The sequence below is a fragment of the Erythrolamprus reginae genome, chromosome 2 (assembly GCF_031021105.1).
Source record: "Erythrolamprus reginae isolate rEryReg1 chromosome 2, rEryReg1.hap1, whole genome shotgun sequence".
Taxonomy (NCBI): domain Eukaryota; kingdom Metazoa; phylum Chordata; class Lepidosauria; order Squamata; family Dipsadidae; genus Erythrolamprus; species Erythrolamprus reginae.
The window spans coordinates 211,784,044-211,807,213 of NC_091951.1; the positions used below are offsets into that span (position 1 = coordinate 211,784,044).

General features: G+C 44.6%; 1 protein-coding gene across 8 annotated transcripts in view; it reads left to right on the top strand.

Annotated features, from left to right (window-relative positions):
• Nucleotides 1–405: 405 nt before the first annotated feature.
• KANK2 (KN motif and ankyrin repeat domains 2) overlaps nucleotides 406–23,170 on the top strand; it is an 82,637-nt gene continuing 59,872 nt past the window's right edge. For 4 of the 8 annotated variants that reach the window (XM_070741731.1, XM_070741735.1, XM_070741734.1 and 1 more), the window contains exon 1: nucleotides 424–779. The gene's annotated coding sequence lies outside the window, so the exon portion shown is untranslated. Of the gene's footprint in view, nucleotides 780–23,170 lie in introns of all 8 variants that reach the window. The other 4 variants (XM_070741730.1, XM_070741737.1, XM_070741732.1 and 1 more) reach the window with 4 other exon arrangements.

Here is a 23,170-nt window from a genome sequence, read left to right on the forward strand (position 1 = left end):
GTTACTTGAATACCGCGGTGGACCCGAAGGCACAAACAGCACAAACAAGGCCTTCGAGTTCTGTTTTTATCGGGGAGGGGGGGGGGACGACAATAATCTGAAATAGAGCTGTCTCTGCTTACCTACCAGAAGGACTGAAAAGCTACTAGGTTAGATAGTATTTTCCTTATTAAAAACGAAGAACGGTTTCTCGAGCCCCTTTTAGATTTACAACATTTCCACTGACAAGAAATGCAACCGATCGAGACAATTTAATCCTCTAGGACTCCTTCGCGTAAAACGCAAAGGTCAGAAGACGGTTCTCCTGGCGCGGGTTAGGAACTGGAACTTTCCCGGACAGCCGCAGCCCGCTGAGGGTGGAGTCAGGCAGACCCGCTACTTTCCCCCCACCCGGTCGCTTGGGCCATGCAACAGAGGAGGCGCGGCCTCATTGGGCGGGGGTGGAGTCTCAAACAGCCGCGGGGTCCCTGCTGGGCAAGTCCGCTTCGTTGGCAAGGAGGTCGGCTGGAGTTAGGAGCGGCGCACCGCAGGCGGGAGAGGCCGTTAAGGTACGCCGGCCCTATTGACCGGTCCTGTCCGATCGCCTAACTGCTCGGCGCGAAGATGCTCCTCTGCTTTTGCTTCTTGCCCGCAAGCTCCCTCCCCTCTTCTAGCTTAACGCCGCTTCTTCCGAGGCTTCTCCAAATTCCGCACCTCCGCTGCCTTTGCCTTTCTTCCCTTCCCGCTCGAATCTGAGAAATGACTCCGCGGACTGAGGGTCCCAAAGCGGCTCTTGAAAGGTAAGCCGGGACTCATCCCGTTGGTTCCCCTGGCTCGCTTGTGCCCCTGCTCCTTTGATCCCGGGCGCCTTTTCCTTGATTCGTCGTCCCCGCTCTCGCCTTAGGTCGGCCTCGATGGCCTCAAGCGGCTTTTGAGAAACCGAACTAGCGAGTCCCTTCAAACTCCAGAGAAAACCTGTCCGCTTGCCTAAATCCTGTCCAAACTCCTTCGCTGTGTTATGGTTTAAATTTAATATAAGCCCGTTGCTGTTCTTCTCCGCTGCCATCCCCTGAGATGGAAAAAGAGCCGAAGAGGACAAACACCATCTGTACATCCCCCCCCCCGCCTCCTTTGATTCGCCTCTCAGTGCCTGTTTTTAGGCTGGAGAAAGGCGGGGCGGCGACGTAGTGTGGTCATCTACAGCTGTTTGCCATTAGAGTGAGGCGCTCTCTCGCTGTGAACGGGAATACTGGTGTTTAAATTTGTTTTCCCCGCTCTCTCCTCTCCTTTTCTCTTTCTCTCCACCCCTCCCCCCTTTCGATCCTCTGCCTACCAGGCTGATGTTGATAACTTACTGCATTGGGACGTCCCAAAGTAGAGAGAAATATTGGATTTCCAAGTGGTGGGGCAGGAAGTACATTATGAATTCTGGAGATGGAAGCTCAGTGCAAAATAACGAGGGAGTGGAGCAACAGGCCAGGTTCCAGTTAACCTTGCTCAGGGCAGTGAAAGACAGGATGCCTGCTGCCTCCCCACCCCCCAAGCCAGCTGGACAGTAGAAGTCACTTGGAAAGACTGTGGTTTTTGGTTCTCAGTTAACTTTGGATGGCTGTCTTGAAGGCAAGCCGGACAGTCATATGTCCTATCCAGTATGTGACAACCATGATATTCCTTTTGTCCTGGAACCTGGCAAAGTTGGCCAAGAATGACTTCTTTTTCTAGAACAGTGATGTCTTGAGCCAGAACTCTAAAGCTTAGCTAAGTGTGTGAGACCCCCCACAAGGGTAGTTGGCTCTTCTATGACTTGTGGATTTCAACTCCCAGAATTCCTGAGCCAATTATGCTAGCTCAGGAAATCTGGGAGTTGAAGTCTACATATCATAGAAGAGTCAACTTTACCTATCCCTGGATTAGCAGATGGCTACAATTCTGCAATCCTTTCAGATTTTAATCATGAAAAACATCCAAGTTTGCCTTTAAATGTGGTGTTTTTTAATATAAACAACTCCCATACTGTGTAATAGAGCTATTTTACACCCTTTAGTGTAAATTTCTCTAGCAATATTTTTTCATTAACCAGAACATTAATATTTGGTTTTAGTTCAATAACAACATAAAATCTTTGGACCTAATCATCTGAAACTTACTAGGATTTATACTCACAGCAGATAAAGTTGTGTTGCAAATTATTTCCAATTCTGCCATGAAGTAAAAAAAATATTAGCAGTTTAATCACACCACCAACTGACCAGACTAACACACAAGATATTTATAAGCCAAGGAAAATAGGACAAGAAAATCATACTGATGATATTACCTAGTCTGGTAATGAAACATTCAGAAACTAAATTGAAACATGCTTGGAGAGCAAACCAAATTCTTATCTCTATTTGTCATAAATGTTCTGGAGCAGGGAGTTTAGAATCTGTTTTTATGCAAGAGAATTTCCTGTAATCCCACTGAGATCTTCCATTCCTGGGTTTATATTAATTTCATGAAAAAAATTGTCATCTGAATAAGGCTAGTTGTTTATTTTGTAGAGACCACTCAAAAGGGGAAGGGCCTGCCAGATGTCTAAGCACAAGATGGAATGGAGTGTTGTCTCACTCCCTGATGTGATGCTTGGTATTTTGAAGTGATATCTGTGTTCATACTGAGATTTATCTGTAGGGAGAGTTTTTTAAAAAACCTAGATATAGTAGTTGAAATCATATGAATGAAGTTGCACCCCTTTTTTCATAAGTTGTGTCAATATGCATAAGAAAAAGATGAGATTTTGGTTGCATTGCCATGACCACCAACTTGACTCTCTGCTCTATAGACCATGCCACTCGGGAGTGCAGTTAAAAATCACTAGAGATCAACCAGTGCTTTATTCAACAGACCAAAAAGAAAAATCATTCAGTGTCTTTCTAACTGAGTAAGGAGTTACAAAAATTCCATGAACCAAAGGGAAGAGGGAAGAGTACAGTGCTCGTATTCCCCTGCTCCCTGTGCTTTCAATGTGTGTTACGTGCACTTGGTCATTTTTAGGAAAACTGAGTCATATGTATAAAAGGAAAATTGCCTAACAGGATTGCAATCTTCCTATATATAATTTCCCACTGGAAACTCTGCAGGTGGCAGGACAGGTAGTTTTTCAGGCAGGTGCTTTCCCAACAATTGTAAGCACAGCATGGTTTTCATGCAGTGTTACTGGGAATAATCACTTGCCTAAAGGCAGAAAGAAAGTCTGATTCTGCATGCTGCACAGTTTTGTTTTGTTTTGCAAGGATTGTGAAATTATCCAGAAGAATTAAGATTCTGTTGCTGATAAAAGTTCCCTGTGAAATCCACCAGGGAACTCCAAATTCAAATTACAATGCAAGGGAAGGCAGGAGTTGTTATGAATGGAAAAATGGCCCCATCCCACACCCACAAGGCTCCACCATCACCAATTGCTAAATTGAAGAGTTGCTATGCAAGTGTACTGTGTCAGAGCTGGAAGAATGTTGGGTTGCTTGCCCATGGAGGACAATGTTGTAGGAATAAAGCAGAGCCATGCTGATGCCAGATTAGGCAATTGCTCCATATTGAGGGGTCCTTGGTAATGGGTGTGAGATTTTGTAACACTGTGGTTTTCCCTAAGTACACCCCACAGAATAAATTTTTAAAAAATCAATTCAGCGATAATTGCCACACAGAGGCTAAATCTTTCTCCTCTCCTTGTAAATTGTGTTTGTAGAACAAGGTTACTTTTCTTCTTCAGGATTTCATGTTCTTGAAATCTTTGAAAAGAAAACTGGCTGTGCCCAACTTTCACTTTCCTCTTAAACCCACAGCATCTGATTTTGCTATTGGTTCACGAGCCAGAAATATCCCAGATGGGTGGGCGGAGCCTTCCGCTGGCGGAACTACCGGTTCTAAGAATCAGTCTAACTGGCAGCAACCCACTGCCGATCTGATGTTATAATATATTACATTTATCAGGTGACTGACAAAAAATTATGTGGCTTCATGTGGCTATAAGATTGTAACTGGACCCCAGTATATTTATGGTAGAAGGAATTTCAGTTATAGATATTCAATCTTCCCCCAAAGAGTATAATACAGAAAGAAAAAAAGGTTCTTCGGTTCTCAAGCAATTTTCAGTTTATGTATTTGCAGAGTATTTGACAAGATGATAATAACAAATTCACAGGGCAGGAAGCTCCTCTTCCCCAATAAGTTTCCTAGGAAGGAGATGGTGGGATCTCAGAATTGACATCTGGTAATAACACAGGTCTTGTCCCATTTGAAAGGTGGCCAAAAAGTACCTTAGTGCTGGGGGAGGAGAAGTAGAAAGCTTTCAATCTACTGCTTAGAGGACAGTGACTATCTCCCCAACAGAAGGGAAGAAAAGACAGCAGACTCAAGGCTGTGTTTGGGAAGGATGCAAACAAGATACAGGGAATTGCTCACACTCTGCCTCTCATGGGGTATTAGAGATCATAACACCACAAATTACTTCAGGCAACAGCGATTGACCCTTCAAATAATCTTGTGCAATGCACTTTTGTTCCATTTCTGTTCAGTATTCAATTCTCTCCTGACATGCTTCCTTAGTCTAAGCCCCAACTTTCCAAATTTTGCTGCTATTCTCCAGGATGTCACACCTCTTTCTCATAAAACCACAAAGGAAAAACCTCAATTCTTCAGGTAATGCACAATCTTCATTTGCAGAGCTCTCTCCCCAAACCTCCCTATGAACAAACCATTGCCTGCAGGACATCCTGCAGTTCCAAAGTTGTTGGCTGAAGGGCCTCATTGTATAAATAGGCTCTGAGAGTTCAGCAAGATCAAACAATTCACTCTTTCAAGCCAGATAGAGTCACTTATTAAAATCCAATACCCTCCCTCCTTTTGCCTTTTCCCCTCTGTGGGAAGAAGTTGGGGTATGGCCAACATAATTTAACCTTTGCTAAATTTAAATTAGCACTTAATCTCACACATCCATTTTAGTAACGTGAAGCATAGAGAAAGAACCTTAATGAAAAGTGCCATGTTTTCTACAACACCTTCAGTGTCAATCACCATTACGTAATTACTTCTTCCTAGTCTTGCAATACATTGGTGCAGTGCTTGTGGTAAAAAATGGGAATTCTTTTACACATTCTTTCCATTATCTGAGCTTTAATCATTTAATTGTGGCTGATCAATTAATGTTTGAATTTCAGATGATGTGGGTCTTCAGTAAGTTGTTCCTTTCACGCCCAGCTATATAGTGCAGATTGTCTGTCTTCCCGAATGGCCTCTTTCATAGGCAAGTGACAGAGTCACCAGTCCTTAGAAATCATGAGCAGCCTGTTTTGTAACTGACTTTTTGGAAGGGGGCTATGAGCACCAAAACTAAATGTAATTACGGTAACAATTGTGTTTATGATTTTTTAAAAGCATAAGTGGCAGGGTACCCAATGTGAATAGAAATTAGAAGAGTAATCTAATCTAGAGCAAAGCCTTGGGTTTGCTATTTTGTTTTGGTTTTTTAAAATTACATTGTACTTAGTTTGGCTTTTAGGAATCGAGCCTATGCACTCTTTTTGAGAGTTTTTATTGCATGTATCAACAGCAGTCTAGCAAGAAGCCGCCCTCTTTTTCCTTGGCATAATGTTCTGAACATCTAACCATCTTAACTTCAAGCTGGAAAATCATTGGCATCCAGCACTGGCCTGAAGCCTATAAAGAAAGACTGACTTTCTGGAAGAGAGCAGAGAGTTGAACTGTAAAGCTCTTTTAAGTTTTTTCTGCTTCTGATATCCCACAGAACTGCAATACAACATTTATACAGTGTTTTATTTATTTAAAAAATTCTGCCATCTACCTTAACAGATTAGTACTGATAGAATATACTGAACTTCTATATATCTGATCTTTCATGCTCATTTTTCCCTTCTCCACTTCTATTCATTTTCCTGAACATAACAGATCTGTGAGATCCAGATTTATGGAACTCCAGCAAGCCTAGGCTGCAAGTTATTTTCTAATAGCAAAGAAGCATTATTAATATATTAGCATTTTGTTACTTTTAAAAATAAAAAACCTGCATGTATTAATTAGCATTGTTCAGTAAATTAGCTAAGGCAAATTAATTTGTAAAATGAGAGAGGGAGAGAGAGAGAGAGAGAGAGATCCTCACTTTCTCAGAATTTGGGCTCAGACACAGCATGGAGATGATTAGAAGACAAAAAGAACTATATATGCAGATACAGAGGTACACCCAGGGGTGGGCAACAGGATGGGGTGGAACACAGTTCCACTGGCGGAAATCAAGCTACATGTGCAGCTCCAGCTAACCAGCAGCATTAGCTTCCTGGATTACCGGTTTCGGCTTGGCTCTCCTTCCCCCCCCCTTCTGTCGCGCATTCCTTGCTTTTTTCCTCTTTCCTCCTTCTTGGCCTCAGTCGAGCTTCCCTTTCTCCTGCCTGACTCCCTCCAGCCTCACGTGGCCACTTCCCAAGGCCAGGAAGGAGAAAAGAGGAAAAAAGCAAGGAGGATGCAGCAGCAGCAGGCAAAAAAAGGAGAGCCGCGCCGCACCAAAGCAGTCTGGGCTGCGGTCTTTTTCCCCTTGTGAAGCCCTCCACCCGCAGCTAAGATGTAAAGGCATTGTGCGGCAATAATAACCTTGTGACTCTCCCTCAGCTTTCCAATATTTTTAAATTCCCCCCTCCCGTCCTCCTCCTCCTCCTCCTTGGAAAGCAGCAGGGAGACCAGCACCAGCAGGATTTGCAGGGGGCCCTTTTCCTCCCCCCTCTTTTCTCAACAGCTGATTAGCACCTGTTCACCTAGCCACCCAGCGTGATGGGTGGGGTGACCCAGGAAATAGAGCATGGGAAATGCGAAGCAAATTGTCACCCCAGCGAGCAACACTGGTGAGGTTGTAAGTCGAGGACTTAACAGCTCACTTGAACGATGATGATCATTCAAGCCACTCCCACCTAGTCAAAATGGCCAGCAAACAACATCCACAAAATAAGCCACAGCCACAGTGTGGCAGTAAAATTTTTGACTGCCCATTACTGGGTACACCTCTGTATTAGTAGGGCTTTTTCTGTTTTGAAAGCAAAAGGTTAACAATTAGGCAGAGGTGAGATGGACAATTTCTCTATGCTTCGGGGTCCTGTGGTATTTTCTGTTTCCCTGCCAATGTGTACATCTCAAGCTAAGATCTATACCTCTCCAGTCCTGCTGGGCCAGACTAGTGTGTTTCTGCTCAGAGACTAACTATGAAAGTTGACCTATATTATCCTGGTGTTTGTTGAAGGATAAAACTGAGTTTCAGCTCTCCCCCGTTTGCTCATATATATCATATGTAATTATCTATAAGTAGAGGAGCAGGGAAGCTTCAATTCAATGTTCTCTGTTGATGCTAAGGGCTCCATTGGAAGACTATACCTGGGTGTGTTTTAGCAAGAGCTCTTTAGCTCTTGAGAATAATCCTGTTTCATTAAGAATATTAAGTGGCTTTTTTCTATCTCCAGCACTTAGTTTGAGACTAGCATTCCCAGCCCTAAGAACCAGATAGCCTTAGGAAATATTTTCAAAATAATTGAAATCTCAGTATATGAAAGAAGGGGTACCCTGATCCCATGATCTGAAAAGACAGGAGAAGGCTGATTGAGAAGGGCAGACTTTCAAGGGAAACACACCTAACTGCTGTGCTCCCAGACTTTGCAGAGAAAATCTAATTGAATCCTTTTGTATGAATGGCAGCTGGATAAAGCTGCTTTAAAGAGGTGAATACTTCTGCATTGATTTTAAAGTGCAGAGCTGTGCAGGCCAGAATAGCAAAAATGTGGTAGATGAACTATCTATCTCTTTGTGTATGACTTGTGTTGCTTTTTAAATGCTTTACTCAAGCCACTCTTTCAGATCAATTTCAAGTAAAAAAGGCTTAAGCTATTGATGTTCTTTTCGATAACAGCTGAACTGATAGGTCTAATAAAAACATAGGTCTGTTTAAATAGTTAAAGGACATAGAGGAATTGATGCCTTTAGCATATCCATCTTGTATAATGTCCTACTTCTCTAGTTAAAATCTAAGGTTGGTTCCTCCTGGTTTGCACCAGTTCTATAGAACTGATAGTGAACCAGTGGTGACGTCACGGAGCCAGTTTTGTCAGTACCGGTCTTTTCTTTTTTCTTTTTGCATTTTGTTTTGCTGGTTTTGCTTCTGTGCATATGCAAAATCTGAGTTTTTGGCACTGTGCATGTGCGTGTGCACAAAGCACCTGCATGGTGTGGCCACATGACACACAATGTGTGCGCAGCCATATGAGGCGCAATATTTTTGCAGCCACGCAGCACGGGAGGAAGCAAACTGGTCGCGAGGCAAGTTAAAACCCATCTCTGATTTAAACCAATTCACTGAAACACTTGAGAAGTATAATATTCCAATGATACGTTCCAAGTTTTTGTCCTATCATTGCATATTACATATTTTTAAATAAAAATTTATGTAAATATTTCAAATAGATCTTATCTTACCCATTCCCCAATAAACAAACTGCATGCAAGTAGTAGCAGAGTAATTTCCCCCTTCCCCTTTACCTCTGGAGTTGAGGTAGACCCTATGGCATGTCTTCTTCTTCCAAAGTTGAGCATAGAAACATGGAAAAAGTCAGTCACTCAAGTTCTGGAAAATAGCAAGGAGGGATGGGGAAATTTCTGAATCCCATAATGCTGTCAGCTTTCATCTGACTATTAGAAGAGTCCAAGTGAATGAAGAGGATGAGGAAGACGGAAGTAAATACCGGTACTGTTTTATTTTTTTACCAGGAACTCTTCTAAAACACCCTTTTGAAGTTTAGATCCTTTTTTTTCAGTTTGTTTGAAGAAGTACCAATATTAGAGAAAAAGGAGATCCATCATCAAATCATGTTTGATAAGTAGTTAATGTAGACTAGTTAAGGCCAGTTTTGTTTATTAATTTTAATAATTTCTGAGATAATTGGAATTCTAGATCTAGAATATCCAAAAGGTGAAGACCAAAACTTATGGTCTAACAAGGTGCTTTTAGATTGTTGTCAATCTCTGCTTTCTATCAGTGTTAGGAACACTGACTTTTCCACTGTTCCACTGGACAGTAATGCTGAATGGCAAGCACCATGCTCTCCTAACAGAATTTGTAAAGCTTATTCTCTTTCAGAATCTTCAAAATCCAGAAATCAAACCCAAAACCAATTATAGCAGTTTGCTATAAATGTTCAAGGATATTTTGTGCTGGAAAGGTGATTGCATCAGGAGTGGGTTCCTCCCACTTTGGACTGGTTTGCCTGAACTGGTAGCAACCCCTTAGTGATGTCATGATGACATCACCGAACCAGATCAGTCGGTGCTGGTTCCTGGTGCTGCCATCTTTTTTAAAAAATATATTTTTAAAATTTCCTGATTTTTTTACTTTTTTCTTTTGAACATAGGCAGAAGCCAAGTTTCCGGCACTGTGCATGCGTTACCATTTTGGTTTTGCTGTTTTTTAAAAAAATATTGGTGTGTGTGTATTGCACTGCGCACCACAGAAGGAAGTGAACTGGCAGCAAAGTAAATTGGAACCCAGCCTTGGATTGCACGTTCGCAAACATTTTTGTCATATAGAAGTTTGTTTCTTGGTTTGTTTATGCATTTATTTATTCAGTTTTTATAGCTAGCCAATGATTGTGGGTGGCTTACAATTCTAAATTTATGAAAATGTAACTCTAAACCTATGATACAAAATGAAAAGATATATTTTGCAAAAACCCACACACAAAAGCATGGAGATAAAGATTTGAATATCATTTTAAAAACAGACTAGAAAGTAAGCAAGCCAGATTGCAGTTGACTCCCCCAATTCTTCCACTATATTATATTGTTCCTTGTAACAGGAAGCCACATTTATTGCTAAAATAATGTTCTAGTTTCAGTCTCAGGCATTAGCCAAATCAATCCTAGCTCACCAAAACAATTAACATGAAGAAAGAAGTTATGCCTTATGCATCCCTGGCCTAATAAAATATTTGCTAATCAAATTAAGTTCAGCTACTTTTCATGGAGTCCAAGAGTGCATAGTCTCCTTGCCTTGCCTCTGGGGCATCGTACTTGCTACTTGCTAAGGAATTGTGCTTGGAGCCTCCACCTCAGGTCCAATCCTATGCAAACACTTTTATGCCACATGGAGGAAGAACTTGAGGAAGATAAGTTACCCATTTGGCTCCAGTTGATCCACTGCTTCCCATCTGGCCTTTAGGCTCTGTGCCTAACTGTGAGGAAGAGGAAAAATAACAGGTATCATCACCCCTGGGAGTCCATCATGAATCCTTCTAAGTTAGACACATAGCTGTGGCTGCCGTTGAGTCTGGTGGCAATGCCCTTGCAAACAGTAAAGGGGAGAGGAACTCATCACCTGGCAAGAATCCCCTTGCCTTTCCTCCTTCTTGCTTTCCTTTCTCTGATACCCACAACAGCAAGTAACACTCACCCTGGATTATTGTGGGGGTAGTGATATTTATGCAGCCTACATTCTTCCTGTGTTGAGGATGAAAATTAAACCTACCTTGTGAGCTGCATGAACAAGTCTTTATTCTTACTAAAAAGTATGATTTGCTGGAATCTCTGGAAATGCAGAATTACTTGCATCTTTTAAATGCAATATTGGGCACAGCTTTTTCACATACAAGGCTTAACCTCAACTGGATGAAGATGATACACGCATAAGATAATTTGGTGCAGATAATAGCAAACATGGCAAGTTGTAAGATAAAGTCCATCCCAGCAGTCACAGTGAATATAAATGTGGTTGGGTCTTTTTCAGTGACACTTTTTTCACTCATTAGGCTGCCCCAGTTGTTGCTATTTATCCAACAGCTGCCTAGTGCTGGCCTTCCTGTGGTCTATATGCACTTACCCTTCCTCATTCCAAAGTGATGATAGGTATCAGAGAACTTGGGAATTAGATATTGCTTCTTTAGTTATTTGTCCTCCAACATCAGACAGAGCAAATACATATTTTTACAACTGACAATGTCAGCTATCATAACCATAGCTTCTCCCCAAGGACTTATAATGCTGCCAGTGGAGAGTTCTCCCATCCTGTTTCCATAACAGTGTGATGAAGTGAGCTACTTAGTGTCAAAAGGGGTCCACAGCTGAACAGGATAAAGAATCCAGGTTTCCCTGGTCGAACAACAAATATTCTATCCTCAAAATGTGCAATTTCCTATCAAAGACAATTCAAGCACATGGTTTTTTTCCCCATGGGAACATTTCCTTGATATTGCACCTCTTGTATTTGAAAGGAGCAAGAAGAGAATTTCAAAGAGCACAGAAATCTTAATATTTGAAATGCCTAAGATGCTTCCTGAGGTCTGACCATGTACCAGTGTGAGAAATTATGAATAGCCCATATGGGCTATTATGAAATTATGAAAGCCCATATGAGCTTTCAGATGAATGTAGTGGGCTCTAAGAGTAACTTTAAAGAACAGGAAGAACAATTACAACTAGGACAATGGCCAGGTAAGAGAATTGTGAGTCCGAAGGAGGAATATAATTGGAGGAAATGTCTCAGATTTTATCTTTCCTAGTTTTCTCAATATAAAGTAGGGAGAGGACAGGTGTATTCAGACTTGCAATATTCTGTTACTGTAGTCTTATAATAATTACTGGAGAAATGCAGGGAACAGCCACTTTTTGTAGTGTTTATAGATCTTACAAAAGCTTTTGACCTGGTTAGTAAGGCTGACTTTTATAAAATCCTCCCCAAGATTGGCTGTCCACCCCAGCTCCTCAACATCATCAGGTCCTTTCATGAGGAAATGAAGGGCACGGTAATTTTTGATAGCTTAACATCAGTCCTTTGACATTCGAAGTGGAGTGAAACAGGGCTGCGTCCTTGCGCCAACTCTATTCAGGATCTTTTTTGCTGTCATGCCGAAGCATGCTTTTGGAACTGTAACAGAGGGAATCTATGTCCAGACCAGATCAGACAGAAAACTCTTTAGCCTCTCTAGATTGAGAGTCCAGCTGAAATGCTTACGGGATTTCCTCTTTGCTGATGATGCTGCCATTACTTCTCATTCTGCCGAAGATTCATTCACTGTTTTAGCAAGGCCTGCCAAGATTTTGGATTAACAATCAGCCTGAAAAAAACATAAATTATGGGTCAGCACGTGGATTCACCTCCCCATATTACAATCTTTGCACAAGAATTGGAGGTCATCCATGACTTTGTGTATCTTGGATCAACCATCGGCGACACTCTCTTTCTAGATACTGATATGAATTAAACATATTGGTAAAGCTGCTACCACATTCACATATTAAGTATGACTTAATAAGAAGCTGACAGAACTTACAAAGATCCAGGTTTATAGAGCCTGTGTCCTGTGCACACTTTCCTATATGCAGATAAATATAAACAAATCAGAGATGGGCAATGTGTGGCCCCATAGCCACATACCACTTTTGGCCTGAGGTCAAAGGCCCTGTGCAAAGAAGTAATTTTAGCAAGGTCAGTTTGGGTCTTTGTGAAAACAGCTATCAGAAAGCATGTCGACTGGAGAGGTGGTGTGGTCTTTAGATTATTCTGTTGGAAGTACAGGGTAGGGAGGCTGATGAAGGACATCAAAGATATTCATCAAATGTTTGAAATCAGATTGCACTCTATGGTGCTTGAAATAGAAGAGTTTCGGCAAACTAGAGAGCCAGTTTGATTGAAGCACCAGCTGCCAGAAGTGGGCAACTATAAGTTTAAGTCCTGCCTTATCATGAAAGCCAGATGGATATCCTTTGGCCAGTCACTCTCATATTAGCCCAACTCACCTCATAGAGTGGTTGTTGTGGGGAAAATAGGAGGATGAGGGAGTGTGGGTTATCTTCCTCACCCTGAATTGTAAAATAAAAGTTAAATGTGTGGTAAAGCTAAAATCTTTGCAGCTCTGAAATCTTGGCAGCAATCTATATAATTGTGGTTATAAAATAGCAGCTTAGGATATGGAAATCAAAGATTTCCCCAATTCTTCTTTCTTTCAAGATGGGACAATGTTAAATCTCTCCAGGAACTTTCCCATCTGCCTCAGAAATTCACGTGGTACTTGATAGAGTCAATGTAAACATTACAAGAATATTTGTACACATTGATCAATTAAATTTCACAAATAGCGCATTCATATTCCTCCTTGTATGTAATGACTCCTTTTTCATTCTGAAGCATGATCAAGAGGCAGTTTGAATAATGAGGGAGCAATTTCAGAATGGTAGAATTATTATTATTATTATTTATTAGGGTTGTATGCCGCCCCTCTCTGAGGACCTGGATAATTGTTAAACAGATGAGGTATTAATGGTTTTCCTTTTACATTTTGTATAAAAGATTTTTTCCCCTTTAGCATCTATACATTTTAGAAAGTAATGAGTCCTTTGGGATTGGGCAGCATAGAAATCAAACTAAATAAATAAATTTCTAACTCTGATTTCATTGAACGAACAAACAAACAAACAAACAAATAAACAAACAAACAAACAGGGAGAACCAACTGGAGTTTGGTAGCTGTGTTAAAGGGAAAGACCCATGACGTTTCCCCCCCCTGTTTAGATTGACAATATACAGATTAAGAAAATGGAAATAACTAAAAAGAAGCAACATTTTTCTGTTGATGGTGTCCTAAGAAACAAAACCTTCCTGTTGCAAATTTATGTAGTAGTGCCTGAAGGAAAAGAAAGAACATTGGAGTAGCAAATAACCCATACATTCATAACAAAAGAATTATGTTAATCTATGGTAGCCAAAATCAGGAGTCTGGTTTTCAGTCCAGCCAGTTTTATTGAAGGACATTAAGCATTCAGGAGCTATAGCTTACTTCATTAGACTCTTTCTGATTGTAATGTGAGGGCTTCAGGCACACTTGTTGGGCATGCAACCAGGAAGAGGAGCTGCCCAGGGGGCATGCTGGAAAATGAATTTCTGATTTCCAACATGTGCATGGGCACTGGCCAGCAAGTCTTCCAGTTGCTGCCAAACATGTACACGTGCTGATGAGCTAGGTGGCATGCATGTTTTCACAAAAAATGGGAGACCAACTCTTCTGGTTTCCGGCACTGCCACATGCACAAAAGCCAGCTGGTTGTCAAGTGCATGCCAGAAACCTGGAAGAGAATGGGCAATTCTGAGCATGCCAGGTGATATGGCTCCATGTGCCGCTTTGGGCACACATACCATAGGTTCACCATCATGGTGATAGACCATCACTAGTTGCAGTTCCATTGAGGACTGCACGTTGAGTGCAGTTGGTCATCCAGTTATGAATCCATCTGGTGGTGATACTGTCTAACCCACATTTTTTGTACCTTACCAAGAAGTAGGTTGTGGTTTATCCTGTCAAATGCTTTACTCAAGTCCAACTATGTCCACTAATTTAATGTTGTAAGCTGCCCCAAGCCCTAGGAGAGAGGTAGCATAAAAGTCAAATAAATAAATAAGCTGCCCTGAGTCCTTGGAGAGGGGTGGCATATAAATCCAACAAACAAACAAACAAATAAATAAACAAACAAACAACCTCACTGCTAATGTGGGCAGCCTCCTGCCCCTACTCCCTTATCTTTCTTGGATACCCCAATCTACCTCACATTAACCGAACCCTAAACAAATGCACAACTGAACCCATCCATACAACCTTATACAACGCTGTTACCAATCTAGGATTCGACCAACTAGTAACGAAGAATACTAGACTCAACAACTGCCTCAACCTCATATTCTGCAACAGCAAAAGCACAATTTTCCAACAGTGACCAGAGCATGATAGACCTCAGCCTCAATCTACAAGGTGGGAAAAAACGGGAGGGACCCATGGAGATCAAGAGAGGAGAAAGGTGCAGGACAGGGTGGGAAAAAATGGGAGGGACTCAAGTCTGGAGGTGGGGCGGCAGGTTTGTAAGGTGAAAAAAGTTCGTAAGAAGAGGCGAAAAAATTCCGAACCCTGGGTTCGTATCTCGAAAAGTTTGTATGACGAGGGGTTCGTATCATGAGGTACCACTGTACCTCTATAACCTCTAACACCTCTATGACAGTAATGGGCAGCCAAAATTTTTACTGCCACACTGTGGGTGTGGCTAATTTTGTGGGTGTGGCTTAATGGTCATGTGACTGGGTAGGCGTGGCTTGCCAGCCATGTGATCAGGTGGGAGTGGCTTGAACGACTATCATCATTCAAGTGAACTGTTATGTCCTCGACTTACAACCTTACCAGTGTTGCTCGCTGGGGTTACAATTTGCTTTGCGTTTCCCGTGTTCTCCTTCTGGGGTCGCCTCCCCACCTCAGGCTGGGTAGCTAGGCGAATGGGTGCTGCCAGAAGCATAAATGCTGCCAGTGCTGCTTCCATCCACACCTTCTCCCTGCACCTCAGGCTCAGGAGGTGGCCGCATGACGCTAGAGGGGAGCTGGGCAGGAGAGAGGCCAGGAAGGAGGAAAGATGAAAAAGGAAAAAGGCAAGAAGTGCAGACGCACAGCAGCAGCAGGGGAAAAAAGGAGAGCCGAGCTGAGCCGAGCTGAGCCGAGCTGAGCCGAGCCAAGACCAGTAATCTAGGAAGTGACAGCCAACAATCAGCTGGAGCTGCGCAGACATCTTCATTTCTGCCGGTGGAACTGTGTTCCACCCCATCCTGCCTGCTGCCCATCCCTGCTCTATAACCTCTAAAACTTCTTCTTGCTTGAAATCAAAAGAGCTATCAGACTACACATACCATTAATAACCACCATAATCAATAAAAACAAACTACCCATATCAATAAGAAAGCTACAATCCCCCCCAAAAGTCCCTCTGATGCAAAAACAAAACAAGCTACCGTGTTTCCCTGATAGTAAGACCCCCCCCGATTGTAAGACATATGGGGGGTTTCAGGGGGGTCGGCTAATATAAGCCATACCCCGAAAGTAAGACATATGTCTTACTTTCGGGGAAACACGGTACTAAAAGCGAGGGAGGCGTCCGCTACTCCCGCCGCCTTTGCTCTCCCCGCTGCGCCTGGGGCTGCCTGCCTGCCTGCTGCCGTAGCCGGGCTGGGCGCGGGGCATCCTCAGTGTTGGGCAGCAGCGGGAGGAGCCGCAGCCTCCGGAGCCGGCCAGCCGGGCGCCCCCAGGACGCGCATCACAGACCGGCCCCGCCGCGGCACAGGAGGGATGGAGGCCGGGCCCGACGGGCAGCCGCGCATGCCACGCAACACCGCCTAACGCCGCCCGCCCGGAGGAGAAGAGGCCTCGCCCGGGCCGAAGCCGCCTTTGGTCTCCCGGCCGCGCCTGGGGCTGCCTGCCTGCCTGCTGCCGTAGCCGGGCATCCTCGGCGTTGGGCAGCAGGCAGGCAGGCAGCCCCAGGCGCGGCGGGGAGAGCAAAGGCGGCTTCGGCCCGGGCGAGGCCTCTTCTCCTCCGGGCAGCCGCGCCTGCCGCGCAACGCCGCCTAACGCCGCCCGCCCGGAGGAGAAGAGGCCTCGCCCGGGCCGAAGCCGCCTTGGCTCTCCCCGCCGCGCCTGGGGCTGCCTGCCTGCCTGCTGCCCAACGCCGAGGATGCCCCCGCCCAGCCCGGCTACGGCAGCAGGCAGGCAGGCAGGCAGCCCCAGGCGCGGCGGGGAGACCAAAGGCGGCTTCGGCCCGGCGTGGCGGCGAGAGCAGGCAGCCCCAGGCGCGGCGGGGAGAGCAAAGGCGGCTTCGGCCCGGGCGAGGCCTCTTCTCCTCCGGGCAGCAGCGCCTGCCGCGCAACACCGCCTAACGCTGCCCGCCCGGAGGAGAAGAGGCCTCGCCCAGGCCGAAGCCGCCTTTGCTCTCCCCGCCGCGCCTGGGGCTGCCTGCCTGCCTGCTGCCATAGCCGGGCTGGGCGCGGGGCATCCTCGGCGTTGGGCAGCAGCGGGAGGAGCCGCAGCCTCCGGAGCCGGCCAGCCGGGTGCCCCCAGGACGCGCATCGCGGACCGGCCCCGCCGCGGCGCAGGAGGGATGGAGGCCAGGCCCGACAGGCAGCCGCGCCTGCCGCGCAACGCCGCCTAACGCCGCCCGCCCGGAGGAGAAGAGGCCTCGCCCGGGCCGAAGCCTGAAGACGAGCCGGTGCCCGGGACAATATAACACATACCCCCAAAGTAAGACACAGTGGGGCTTTTGGGGGTAAAAAGATAGTAAGACACTGCCTTACTATCGGGGAAACACGGTATGTAGCCAACTTCAAAAACCGCTACAAAAATATATGCCACCAAATATAGACAGAATGCTTTAACTATCACAACAAACGGGAAAACCTTCTGTGCACCAAATCCAACCGCGCCTCCTACAATTTTGTAAATAACAAACTCAAAAACCTGAGACCCATCCCACCACTAAAAGGATCCAACAACAAAGAATGACAAGTGGTCATAATAGGGAGCGCCATATCTAATCCTGTTCGGGTTAACAGCAGTGTACCCCAAGGCAGCATACTAGGACCAACATTCTTCATACTCTATATAAATGGCCCTTGTGATCACATTAAAAGCAACTGCGTTCTCCATAGTAGGAGGAGCTAGTTTCCAAGGATGGATGGACCTTGTCCGCAGCCAATCAGGACCGAGTCTGCCAGCTATAAAAGTTGCCCCTCACTTTAGGATACCCCTCTTTCTGACTCAATCTGAGTCCAGGGCACGTGTCTGTTCGCTTCCAGCAATTATCCCAAGCAATATTTATCTTCCATCCATCCTTGGAGACTTGCATCCATCATCCATCCTTGGAGACTTACATCCATCCACTGTTGACCTTGACCTGATTCCTAAGAGGTCAGTAAGGGGCGTGCATAAGTGCACCAGTGTGCCTTCCATCCCTCTCCTAATGTTTCCCTCTTATTAGTATCCATCTCATGTACATAAACTGTTATATCTATGTATACTACCAATACGTACTTGACAAAATAAATAAAATAATAAATAAAGTTAACATTTTAAAGCAGAATGAGTGAATGAAGTTTCTTTTTTTAAAAAAACAGCATCAAAAGGAGAAGAAGAAAGGAGAAAAAGACTAGGAGTGGCTTAAAACTGATCATTTGGCAAGTCTATGAGGTGTCATTCTTAATATAGTAGTAACTTTTTACATGAACAGCAACTGGGTCCTGGTGGGGCAAGAGTCAAATTCTGTTTCACTGTTTCCTGGCAACTTAGGGCTCTATTGCTATTCTTTTTTTCCAGACCTCTGGGCAAGCCCCATCTCCAGAAACAAGCCAGAAATTACTCAAAGGCAGCATCTGGACCAGGGAGATTTTTGTTGGGATCCCTAGTAAGGCTGCTCTTGATGTCTGCTTGTAGAGAATTTGTTCTTTTCAATCCTCTCTCTCTTTCCCGAGTCTTCTGTTTTTCTGTCCCTTTGTTCCTGAGTTCCAAGCTGTTTTTCATCTCCTCCTTCCCACATAAGCAGGCCTTTGTGCTTGAAAATGCTGGCTTCATTCCACCCTGAGTTCCAGATGCTAAGAATAGCCCTGAGCTCCTGCTGCTGCAGAAGCTACAACTCTTTTAAGACTTGTATCTGAGCATCTGATCAAGGCATCCTCTCTATTCTAGGGGATAAGGATTCAGCTAAAAAACCAGGATGCAATTTTCCAAGGGGTCCTCTACAGGAACGTCTATAGCAGTGTTTCCCAACCAGTGTGCCGCGGCACACTAGTGTGCTGCGGGACATGGTCAGGTGTGCCGCGAGCCCGGCCTGGCTGGAGCTTCCCTGGCGGTGACGGGAAGTGAGCTTTTGGAGCTCGGTGGGAGGGCGCCGGCCACTGTTGCTTCTAAACTGTGTGGGTGTGCGCCCGCACAGTCATTAGGACCCTACCCCCGCAGAATTTTTTGAAGTGGCGCAAAGCCACGCAGTCCTGAATTGCTCCCTTCTCCGGCCAGCAAAGTCGGCTGCCCGGGAAAGCGCCGCATTTGAAAAGCCAGCGCAAACTCTGCCGTTGCCTTCGCCTCCGCCTAAGAGGCAGCAGCCACATCCAACCCTTCGCCCTCCCAGGTGTCTATGGCGCTCAGCGCCTGGCCACGCACCGCCTCTGCCTCCCGGTACCCCGCCCGACTTCTACCTGCAGGAACGGGTGGTGGGGCGCCATGAAGGCCGGCACTTGGAGGCCACCACGGCACCGTTGTCATCACGGCGCAAAGCCACGCAGTCCCAGATCGCTCACTTCTCCGGCCAGCAAGCCGGCTGCCTGGGAAAGCGCCGCATTTAAAAGGCAGTCGGCTTGCTGGCCGGAGAAGCGAGCGATCTGGGACTGCGTGGCTTTGCGCCGTGATGACAACGGTGCCGTGGTGGCCTCCAAGTGCCGCCCTTCGTGGTGCCCCACCACCCGTTCCTGCAGGTAGAAGTCGGGCGGGGTACCGGGAGGCGGAGGCGGTGTGTGGCCGGGCGCTGAGCGCCATAGACACCTGGGAGGGCGAAGGGTTGGATGTGGCTGCTGCCTCTTAGGCGGAGGCGAAGGCAACGGCGGAGTTTGCGCTGGGGCCATGCGGGGCTGCTAATCCAGGGGGCCGCGGACCGGCAAGCCGCCCTCCACTCTCTCTCCGCTCTCTCTTTCTCTCTATGTTGCCGGCGTGGTGCACGAGAGAGAAAGAGAGAGAGAAGGAAAGCAAGAGAGAGAGAGAAAGCAAGGAAGAAAGAAAGAAAGAAAGAAAGAAAGAGAGAAAGCAAGAGAGAAAGAGAAGGAAAGCAAGAGAGTGAGAAAGAGAGAAAGCAAGAGAGAGAGAAAGCAAGGGAGACAGAAAGAGAAAGAGTGTGTCTGAGAGAGAAAGCAAGAGGGAGAAAGAAAGCAAGAAATAGGGAGAGGAAGAAAGAGAGAAAGCAAGAGAGAGAGAGAGAGAAAGCAAGAGAGAAAGAGGAAGAGAGAAGGAAAGCGAGAAAGAGAAAGAGAGAGAGAAAGCAAGGGAGAGAGAAAGAAAGAATAAAAGAGATAGCAAGAGAGACAGAGAGAGGGAAAGAATGCAAGAGAGAGAAAGCGAGAAAGAGGGAGGGAAGGAGGGCGAGAGAAAGAGCAAAAAAGAGAGGAAGGAAGAAAGAAAGAGGGATGGATCGAGAGGGAAAGAAAGAGGGGGGGAGAAATAGGGCGAAAGGGAGGAAGAGAGGGTTTTTTTGTCCAAACATTTTACACCCACCCCCCGCTCCCCCCCGCTCCCCCCCCCCGCACTCAATGTTCCCCAAGATTTTGTAAGTGTGAATAATGTGCCGCGGCTCAAAAAAGATTGGGAAAATCTGGTCTATAGGAAACATCAGGAGCATCAGAACAGATTGTAGCTAACAATCATGGTGGTTATATTCCAAAAATAACTCAAAGAATGAGATCACAAAGACTTCTGTGTGGCTTCTTATCATTATTTCCTTCCTCTTATATTTTGTATCTTAGATACTTTTGTGATAGGAGATTGGGTTTGAGGGGAATATTTTGTTGTCCTGATGTGTGAATGAGCTTTTAATACACCTACCTGGAAAAAATGCCACAAAGTGTAGGGAAATGGATTAGTAGAAATAATTGGATGAATTTACCAGAACACATTGTATCTCCATTTTTCTCATAATACAAGATTATTTAATGGATAAAGCTGCAAGCATAGGTAAATTTGACTTGTGATGTTGGCAAATGCTGCCAAGAAGATTTCAGTGTGCTGCAAGGAAAATTTTGCTCCTTATGAAGTGCTTTGGACAATTGCTTTCTATAGTGTTTTATGTGCAATGCTCATTTACTGTATATTATATTTTATAAATATGTCAAAAGTGCAACAAATAGCTGTTTGGTACTCCAGAAGACTTCTGCTGTTTTCATCCATCTACATGTTTGCTATATAATTTCACTGATACCTCAACTGAAATCAGTAATAGTGGTCAATAAACCAGAAAGCTTATGAAGGCATTGGAAAGATGTCCATAGACAAAAGTATACCAAGATAGAAAACAGGAGACTGAGTTCTAATCCTGCCTTAGATAGAAAAGCCAGGTAAGTGACTTTATGCAATTTGGAAGTGATGATTACACTGGTGCACTGGTTACTAGTCTGCTTCTGAATGCCATTCAAGACGTTCAATCCCTTCATGGCGTGGATCTAGGTTACTTGGGGGACCATCTCACCCTGCTGGGATTGGCCCATATCACTTGTGCCAGCAGGGGTTGCATCAGCCCGATTGTTGCAGCTGATGGGGTCTAGGAGGAGGGCCTCCTTTGCTGCTTCTCCTGCCTTCTGTGAAATCTTGTTATCCCTGGTGTGAGATTGGTCCTAAGCCTCCTATCAGGCCTAGGGCCTAAAGATGTGGCTTTGGCTGTTGGCTTGGGGCCGCAATAAGGGATCAGTGCAGTGGAGATGGTTGACTGAGTAATAATAGATTCCACCTCCCCCCCCACTCTGCCCCCACCCTCCCCATATATCTTTGATTTTAAGGTTTGATTTATAATAGTTTTGTTTTAACTAACATGTAATGTAAGCTGCCCAGAGTTACCCTATGATAAGATGGGCAGCCAATACATTTTATAAATAAATAAATTAAGGTGACCAGATCTCTTGCTTTTGGCTTTTTTGATAATTTGTCCCACGTCCCGCAGCATTTCAAAAATGTCCTGCTTTTTTTAGAGATCAACTGCCATGCAGAGATAGCTGGCACGACAGTCACCGCCAGAGTCATTAGCAGCTCTAGGCCAGGTAGCCTCCCAACAAGCCACCCCCACTGGCCTAGACCCCCTCCTGAATACCACCCAGATGGATTTTCTCCGGGCGGACCCTCCAAGTCCAGCTGAGCCGGACCGCTCCCTGGAGAGGCAGGCAGAGCTGGCAGACAGTAGGAGAACATTGCCATACTTTTCCATATAGAAGAGGCAAAGGTTATCCAGACAAGTTGTACAAACTTATGGTAAACTGCTCCAAACATGATTGCAAAAAATACAACGTCAGTAATAGATTGTCATTAATTATTTTTTAAATAATTATTATCAATAGTAGTAATTGGCAATGGCTGGAATGCATTACCTAACTCTGTGCTTTCTTCCCCATACCCCAAAAACTTTAATCTTAGACTGTCCACTGTAGACCTTGCCCCATTATTAAGAGGTCTTTAAGAGGTATGCATAAGCACAACAGTGTGCCTACCATTCCCGTCCTAATGTTCCCTTTTATTCATATCCATTTCATGTATTCATAGTTATGTTTATATTTACTGGTATATCTGTTATCTAATACATGTCTGATGAAATAAATAACTACATAAATAAAAATTAAAATTAAAAAATAAAATGTATATCAAAAGGGAAAAAAGAAAAAAAGCAATTAGAGTCCAGCAAGGGGTTGAAATAAATCAGCGTTCAATCACTAATCAACTTTTAAAGCAAAACAAAAGTCAAAAGGTGAAAAATAAAATTCTGGCATGCTTAGAAAATGAAACTGCTTGACAGGAAGGTGGATATGCCCAGGGACTTTTCAATTGCTTCCTGAGGGAATTGGAATCTTCAAGAACCCTCTCCCTTCCCCACTGGGTCCACGATCATCCAAAAGTCATCTTGGTTCACTCCTAACTGCTGCCATTTGAAACCAGGGAGCAGCATTGCCAAAGAACCAGTTTTTTAGCAGTGAAATTAGCAGATCATGGGTAAGTGGGGGGAAAGAAACTCTTACCAGGCATGCAACAGTCATCTTGAAAAGGGAAAGTCCTCATTTCCTGTGATCTTGACATTAAATCTCTGGCGTACCACCTCCATGTTGAATTGATCCACTAAGGAGCACCTGTTGGCACAGTTACTCTACTGGAAATCCATCTAGTAGTGAGACAATCCCATCTCACAAGAAGAAACAGTGGTCAGTTTGAGGTACTGTAGTTCTATATATGGTTTTCCTTTCTCTAAATAAAGGAAATAAATTTAGGAAAATATAAGCAACTATAGGGTGGCATTATTTATTATGCGGTGTTATGCCAAGTATGAGGCTTGCAAGAGACACAAGAACAAGATTTGGATGAAATTGTGTAAGCAAGGAATGCTGATTTTTACAGCACAGAATATTATGAGAAAATATTATGTTGAATTGGAGAGATTCAGAATAGAATTTTCTTGTTCTGCCCTCTTTTTTGTATATGGCAGCAGTTGCTGAATAACTTTAACAGTTCACTAGTGATCTCAATCTGAATATTTTAAGGTAAATTCATGTATTTCTAAATGTGTGTGTGTATGTGTGCGTGCGTGTGTG